The following is a 7,953-nucleotide window of genomic DNA, read 5'->3' as shown; positions in this document are numbered from 1 at the left end:
GCCAGTTCGACCATTTGGTAGAGGCTCATAAAAACAAAACTGTGTGGTCAGTCAAAAAAAAAAAGATGTGTTTGTGGTTATTTGTGGCCCATTTGATAAGAAAATGCTTTTTTCTTGGTCTGGCAGTTAAAGGGTTAATGCAATCGAATGTAAAACAAAAAAGTTATGATTGATGAAAGTAGTAAATCGGTCAGATTTGACCCGAAAACAACAGGAGGGTTAATATACACACGCTGTATATTATCAAAGATAAATATGGTTTATGAAATCAGCATAGGCTCCTTATGTGTTTATAAAGAGTAAAACCAAACTAATTTAGAACCACATACATTATTTTAATTGGCTAATAACTATATAAAATGACAATACAGGAATTTATTTCCCCAATTTATTAAAAAAGTGAAGAATTTAAAAACAGAACGTACCACAAATGTCTTTAAGAACACATCATTAAAGAGCCTCTTACACAATAAAAAAAAAAATCAAAAACCCAAATACACAGTATAGTTCTTGCATATTCATTGTTTATAGATAGACATGATGGCAGACGCCTGTATGACAAGGAGCAGGGTCTTCACTGAGCGCAGACCCCACTGTGGGATGGAGGCGGACACAAACAGAGTCATGGGATTATCAATATTCAATCATTAACGCCCGTTCTGACATCGCCTCTCGCGGGAAAGACGGCGCAAACAGAGCCACAGGGATTGTGTTCAAAGACAACGTGATCATCGGGACAAGGCACCACTCTATAAATACATTTGTCTATACATCTAGGTATTTGTATATAGAATGCATGAGGGAAAGCATCTGAGAGAGCGAGAAGTGCCTGTAGCAGTCGTCCACTGCAGTTTGATCGTAAAACATCTGCTCGAGATGATCTGTATTACAGTATCGCATTGGTGAGCTTTAACAGCAGAGCGGGTTCACACTTTAGCGTGCACCCCTAGACCACCATCTTTTTTTAATCCATTCATGCATAGACAAGTTACAGACAAGTCCTGTCTCTCTCACCGTCATGGCCAAATGCATAGTCATTGATTACAAAAAGCTTGTTTGAAAAACAGTAACAAAACCTCCCCGACCCGTTTAAGTAAATCAAGTGAAAGACACGACAACATATGTTAAAACTGTGCGGTAGGAAAAAGGTGATCATGCTATCACAAGTGAGGGTGTGTATGAAGCTAATAAGCTTATTAAACAATAAGAAGGGGGCTAGTTTATGCTTTTTCTAAAATGTTCATTCAAGCTAACATCTATGTACATTTTACAAGAAGACAAGGCGGAGATGGCAGTAACACAAATGTGTATATTCAGCATCTTGTGACGTTAAAGCGAGTAATGGCCCCTACAGTTTGCATTGTGGTTTAGCGGGGTCAAAAGGTTTGTTGTTGTGGCAACATATCAGGAAGTGGTCATGAACACAGAGCTGGTGAGAGTGTGTTTTCCTTCCTCCAAACCTTCCTTTGTGTCCTCATCTGGCTTCACTTTCTCATTGCATTGTCCTGTTCCTCTGCTGCTGGTCCCAAGTGTTCAATAACCAGGTGAGAATCATGTATTTTATGTTTTGTTGCTGACCAAAGTCATAGAAGTGTAAAATAAAAGCCACAGAGTGGTCATAAGGCTAGCACAGTCTAACATTCTTCATCTTAGTATCTACTTTAAATAATAGAGAATGTATTTTAACTGACAACCGATGCTTTATTCTTCTATATGTTTTTGGAAATTCTTTGCTTAACTTGAGCGATCACTCCTTGGCATTAAGTGACTTACTGCTGCACAATGAAGCGTGTCATGAAGAGAATTACAGCTGGTATGAGGATCTAACGTTGCTTTGTTTTACGTCTTTGGTCCTGTGTGCACGGCCCACAGTTATGCCACTACTCAGAACATATATCATCATAATAATAATTACAATCGACTGCTGAATAAAATACAGAGACAGAGCTCGGGTTCAATAGAAATATTGCCACCAGGAAAGATACTCTTTTGCTAATAACATGTGAATCTAACGTCGTGTAATACAATTTATAACCCCGTGGCAGGTCTGTGTCTTGGGTCAGGAGCTGTACATCTATCAGGGGGAAATCTGCAGAAGTTCTGTAGCACTTCAGTGTGTGTGTGTGTGTGTGTGTGTGTGTGTGTGTGTGTGTGTGTGTGTGTGTGTGTGTGTGTGTGTGTGTGTGTGTGTGTGTGTGTGTGTGTGTGTGTGTGTACATCTTCTCATGACCGTCAAGCTGGATTCTAACAAACCAAAGCAACCTCCGAACTCAGTTCTCCATCTCTCTTCATCACTCTCTACTTATACATTCTAGGTTTTCCTTCTCCGTTTTGAAACATCTCTCCATCTTTTTTATTATTTCGGCACAGTGCTGTAACACAACTCGCTGACCCAACAGACCCCAGAGGAATAAATAAAAGCGGTAAATACAAACAAGTCTCCATTATCAACAGCATGATTACCTATAGCGCCACTATTTATAAATGTTTCTATGTGACCTAATGGCAGTAAGAACCCCCCAAACAAGCACATCCTTAATTAAAAAAAACTTTGTAACACACATACACACACACACGTTCCTGCATGCAATATTTTCAATAATAAGGGCTGCCTACATGGAGCCCAATCTGTACTGAATAGAGTAAATACAATGCGCGGAAACAGTGTGGCCTTAACTTGGTTTGATTATAAAAAAAGTGCATCTCTGTGGAGCTTTGGCATAGACTAGAAATAACACTATATGTCAGCAGTAGTATTTCAATACATCTTCAAACGCTACATTGGCCCCTCAAGGCCTCCACCTGCTCATAGATAACCAGGCGGGTAATCATAGGAATATCCTTTGCTGCACATCTGCTATTGGCAATAAAGTAAATTATTTTCTAGCGTGCATGTCTCTGGTGTGCGTATGTGTGTTACAGCAGATCGCAATCACTACAGTTTGTTAGGCAGCATCTCTCATAGCACAATATTGCTTCTTTTTTTTTTTTGGCACCTCTCTGCAAAAACAACCTCAAAGTAGGATGTCCCGTTTGTCTTTTTTTTTTCTTTGTTTACCTCTCTACCAAGCATGCATGCAAACAGACACACATACACATGCACACTCCCTCCCATGTTTCATCAGTGAGCCCCTGCACTGTGCACAAAGCCCCATGATGCAGCAGGGTCCACGCATGGCCTACGAGGGTTTAGGAATTGCCAGGGAAGCCTCTGAAAGTCACTCTGCACTCCAAACCAGCACCAGTAAAAATCTAAAGAGAAGGAAAGACCAAGAATATTTCAATGTGAGATAACAACATGTACAGTTAATGAGGCTGGTGATAAACAAGGGGAATAATTAACAGGGGAATTCCTTTCCTAAGTGTTATAACCCTATGTTGGCCCTTTTACAGTTTCAGTTTGATTTAGTCATTCGATTCGCTAATCGGTCATCCTGAGTTTTTACAGCTGTCGATCATTTGATCTACTCTGCATGACTTAGGCTACACAAAAGCAACCCTATCGTATTTAGGGCTGAAAAGAGTCCCATCTTCTGTGTCTTTTGGTTAAAAAAAACCATTTAAAATGAATCTAATCAATAGTTTGACTCACAGCTGAAAGGTTTAGTAATCCAGATAATAATATAATCCAGAAATGTACGTGATATTTCAAATATTATAACCTTCTCATGGATGTTTTACATGTTGTTTGTATCTTTTGATATCTTTAGTTGCTTCGTCATATTTGAACAACTTATTTCTTAGAAACGTATGAAACATAAATCAACACATCTTTAGGAAAAATATATTTAAACGTGTACTTTTGAATAATTATTTTGGGAAGGAACTCAGTTTTACAAACATAAATCAACTGATCATAGTAGTCAACATTGTATGAGTCTTTTTTGACTAAGAACTTCTCCAGTCGAGGACAGCCCTATTTTTTTTATCTTATTTAATTGCAGATTTATTGTTAAATATGTTTTAACTTAATTGTCCTATTTGCAGAAAATAGCACATCCTGTGTCTGAAAGTATTCTCATGTCTTTGATGATCAAACATTATTCTTAATCTGACAATTGACATACATGATGTGTTGAGATAGTTAAATGGAAATAATTCTGATACTAAGCTCAGTGTTCCCACCTAGTGGCCAGCAGGTGGCGTGATGGTGTCTCACTGGAAGTTCCCCCCCCCCAGTGAGAACTTGGAAAGGGCCTCCTGCAGCCGGTGGTGCTCCTCTTCGACAGTCTGCAACACACAAAATCAATATCACCTTAGGAACTGAGAACTGAGAACAGAGTCTCTCTCTCTCACTCACACACACACACTCTCTCACTTTCTCTCTCACACTCTCTCTCAGAGAAACACACACACACACACACACACACACACACACACACACACACACACACACACACACACACACACACACACACACACACACACACACACACACACACACCCCATCAGTCCACTTTACATTCAACCCTCTTACGAACTCGCTGACACACAGAAACTCTCCACCCTCTGTTGTTATTCCTTCTCTCTGTTTTATACTCTCCTCTGAGTCTTCTTCTCTCTGGTGTCGCACAAGCCATTTCTCTAATTGTGTTTCCGATCAGAGTGTTACGGCGGGAAAACACAAAGCGGCGCGGGATAAATCTGTCGCTGCTGAGCGTCTCTAAACTAGCCCGCAGAGCTGCGTATTGCTATCTGGCTCGAGGGAAACGGCAGATAAGGTATCACGTGAAGTCTTTGAGAGGCCTATTAGTAAGCACTGCTCGATGCAGAGGTGCTGAACATCATCAATATTTCAGTCGATATGAACCTGTGGAGAACCTGCACAATAACTTTGATGTCTGTCGGTTCCATTGATCAGTTTCTCCTGCTTTTTTTTAAGGTAAATACCAAAGGGTTTTGGGGTTCTGCCTCTTTTGCATATTTGTGATACTTTGTTCGACAAACCCTGATGGCGTTCGGGTTAGAATAGAAATGTGGTTTTATTTCTCTGCTTCCAGGCTTTTCTCTCAGTCTTAGGAGTCTAAAAAGATGCAACCAAGAAAACAAACACCTTGAAGCATCTATTATTAATCCAGCATTGGTTTTCAGGGCAAAGCATACCGATGATTTAAAATGTAAGTTCTTTAAGTCCTTTTATTAAAGAATTGAAATCTGTGAGAGGCCATTTAAGTAAAACACATCCTAGTTCAAATACTTCACTCTTCTACCATCAAATATGCACAAATATTATCCTCTATAGACTCCTTTTCTCTGTGCTCCATTATAATCATCAGAGGCCTATAGGCTACTCTTTAGCACACATTATGCTCACCCGTCAGATTCTGAAATGGATAATAGTAATGGCATAATAGCCGTGTATAGCTACATGAAGAGCTATTATACTGATAGACAGGGGTGTTTGTCTCTTAAGTAACATCATACACACTGTGTCAGAGGTATCAGAGACACTGTTGACACTTTAATTACACTACTTTTACCTCTACTCCACACATTATGTCACACACACTGACATCTGCTGCTGGAGCTTTACAAACATCTCATACTTCTACAGAGAGCCTTTTGTGGTACATAAAATGCGCGTTCACACCGCAGTACTTTTCCCACTTTAGTTGTGATATAGTTCCGAAATGTCGCGTTCACACCAAAAAGAGCCGGAACTAAAATTAGTTAATCAGAACCTTTTTTACCCCCTTTTCCGTCCCTGCTAGAGAGCATAGGCTTTCGTGGGAGAAAAAGGTTCCTATGTCTGATTGGCTGGGCGGAATGCAAACCACGCCCCGTCAAAACTCCCAAAAGGTTTTGTGAAGCCGCCATTTTATTATCCTCGCATTAGCATGATTAGCATTAGCATTAGCCCAGCGCAGAAACACAGAGAGACTAACTTATTGCAACTCAAAATAAAACATGGGAGCGGTGGAGATGAGGAGGTGTGGGCGTTCTGGCGATTTACTCGGAAGGCTTCAGTAGAAGCTGCTGGGAGTCCCAGCAGCTCCTACTGAAGCCAGTCCCCAACTCCGGGGACTTCCGGCCGGGGACTTCGGGTGGCAGTATCCGGCGTGAAGTTGTTTGCGGCCTGCCAGTAAACCCAAAGAAGAAGAAGAAGAAGAAGTGACGTCAGCGGCTTTATTTGCCTAATCCACCCCCAGGGAACTTATTCCAGTGTGAACGCGATCTGTACTTAGTTCATCAGAGCTAAAGAGTTCTCATGAACCTTTGAAGGGAAAAGTACTGCGGTGTGAAAGCGCCTGAAGTCAGTTGTATTTATGTACCTGCAGCCAAAACATACTGAGATGTGGGTACGTTTCTCTATATTGAATAAAGCTCCACTACGCAGAAGCTACTCTCCGGAGAAATGTCAATAAGTTAAAGCAACATGGTGAAAGGGTGTTTTTATTGAACATTGAACTTCTTGACATTAATAAATCTGTACAATATAAAATATATGCTAATATAATTCAAATCCTGTGTTCAATGTGATTTACCTTGCTGGGTGCAGAAGCAACAGGTGGTTCATTTCTCTTCTCTCAGCAAAAACACCATGAATATTTGAGAAGGCACAAAGTGTTTGATGTGTGTCGGTGTTCTCGTTGTTCCAGGTAAATGCCAGTCATTTCAGTAAAACTAAAAAAACAGTGAAGCTACTGAAAAGCAAAAGGACCAATATACCACCACATTAAAAAGATATTAAAGTTAACCTAGTAACGTCTGTACTTATAGAAACGACACAACACTGAACATATGACATCTTCTATTGTTTTTGTAGTTATATTATTGTATGTTTAATGAGTGAGTAAGGATTTGAATCCCCTACGTTCAAAATCATTTTTAATTATCCTCAAATTAAATTAAATGAAAGACAAACCACACCAAAAACTGTTAACGAAGAACGGTTGCTATCACATATAAAACGTCATCCCTACTCACGCAATCGTGTACTCAAACACACACACACACACACACACACACACACACACACACACACACACACACACACACACACACACACACACACACACACACACACACACACACACACACACACACACACAGTAAAGCTGCTTGTTTTATATATTTGAGTTTATGTTAGTATCTCAGACTGAAATCCAGCAGGAGCTTAATTCTCAGCTTTTCTGTTTTAAAGCCTCGGGACGCATGCATACATTTGAGTCCCGCTGCCTCAGAGCAGATCTGTGCGCCATTTGCTTCCCTCTCATTGTCCTTAATGTCTCTAAAATAGTCTCTGCTTCAGGCCCAGAAAGCATAATGGTGTGTGTGTTAAGTGATTATGATTTATGGCCCAGATGATAATGTGTGATTGTGCATAATAAAAAGTGTGTGAGGTTGCAGTGTGATTTATGCTCCTCTCATAGACAATTAACCACATTTAATAGAAGATATTAAGACACGCTGGACATTATCAGACCCTTTTTCCTCTTCAGTGGTCCGATATGATTCTTGACCTTCGCCACCGCTAAGCGTCTATAGCCAGGTTTCCATGGTGACGGCAGGACGCACTTGTTAATGATCATCTTCCTTTTACTGCTCGACTACTTCCTAATGATCCATTAACGGTGTGATTGGCTCAGGGCCAAGGTATGCAAAGAGGAGAGCGCATGTGGAAAGTCAAGTGTTTGCTGTGCCACTGACTCATGCTCCTATTCCCCTCATACTCCTATTGCCATGTATCTGAGCTAGCATGTGACACACACACACACACACACACACACACACACACACACACACACACACACACACACACACACACACACACACACAGACCCATGCACTGCCACAATGTTGATACACACATATGCAAACACACACGCTTGAGCTTGATTATTAGTTATAGTCCTACGATTCATGATTGAAATAAGTTTGGCAAGAACTAGCTGATTAGTGTGTGTTGTGTGTGTGTGTGTGTGGTGTGTGTGTGTGTGTTGTGTGTTGTGT

General features: G+C 40.6%; 2 protein-coding genes and 2 long non-coding RNA genes across 5 annotated transcripts in view; 1 reads left to right on the top strand and 3 right to left on the bottom strand.

Annotated features, from left to right (window-relative positions):
* The window catches only part of LOC104955348 (ral guanine nucleotide dissociation stimulator-like), a 111,084-nt gene that overhangs the window by 53,089 nt on the left and 50,042 nt on the right, over positions 1-7,953 (bottom strand).
* Positions 1-7,953, bottom strand: part of lipeb (lipase, hormone-sensitive b) — a 98,439-nt gene that overhangs the window by 62,414 nt on the left and 28,072 nt on the right. The window lies entirely within an intron of this gene.
* LOC104955345 (uncharacterized) overlaps positions 192-7,953 on the top strand; it is a 15,459-nt gene continuing 7,697 nt past the window's right edge. The window contains exon 1 of the long non-coding RNA XR_799452.1: positions 192-2,097. This is a non-coding gene — a long non-coding RNA (uncharacterized lncRNA). The remainder of the gene's footprint in view (positions 2,098-7,953) is intronic.
* Positions 2,317-4,243, bottom strand: LOC104955344 (uncharacterized). The gene is made up of 2 exons (XR_799451.1): positions 4,126-4,243; positions 2,317-3,252 (listed from the first exon to the last, which is right to left on the bottom strand). It is a non-coding gene; the product is annotated as an uncharacterized lncRNA (long non-coding RNA).

Source organism: Notothenia coriiceps, unplaced genomic scaffold, assembly GCF_000735185.1.
Source record: "Notothenia coriiceps isolate Sejong01 unplaced genomic scaffold, NC01 NC01_scaffold00024667, whole genome shotgun sequence".
Lineage (NCBI taxonomy): Eukaryota > Metazoa > Chordata > Actinopteri > Perciformes > Nototheniidae > Notothenia > Notothenia coriiceps.
This window is presented reverse-complemented; position numbering and strand designations above follow the sequence as displayed.